The sequence below is a fragment of the Pundamilia nyererei genome, unplaced genomic scaffold, assembly GCF_000239375.1.
Source record: "Pundamilia nyererei isolate P.nyererei 1_Seehausen unplaced genomic scaffold, PunNye1.0 scaffold00249, whole genome shotgun sequence".
Taxonomy (NCBI): domain Eukaryota; kingdom Metazoa; phylum Chordata; class Actinopteri; order Cichliformes; family Cichlidae; genus Pundamilia; species Pundamilia nyererei.
Genome location: NW_005187650.1, coordinates 834,796 through 835,121, shown reverse-complemented (window position 1 = coordinate 835,121; position 326 = coordinate 834,796).

Genomic DNA, 326 nt, shown 5'->3' with positions numbered 1-326 from the left:
TAATCAGTATTTTGTTTTTAACCGTAATGAAAAAAAGGAGCCCTCTCCCTCAACCCCCCACCCAATCCCCACCCTCCCGCGAGGACGCGTTTCTAAAAACAACATGAGAAGAGAAAGGAATACAAGGGTTGTGTTGACTCTCGTCGAGAATGCGGCGGTCGTCCCCCATCCGAGCGGCCCTCTAATGGAGACCATTAGGCCAGAGTTGATGTCTGATAAAGAGAACGATATCACTTCAAAAAACCCAAGGAACAACACATAATCCAAACAAGGTTGCTGTACATAGTAGAACCGGAGATTTCCGTGCATGTTATCCATGGGTGATG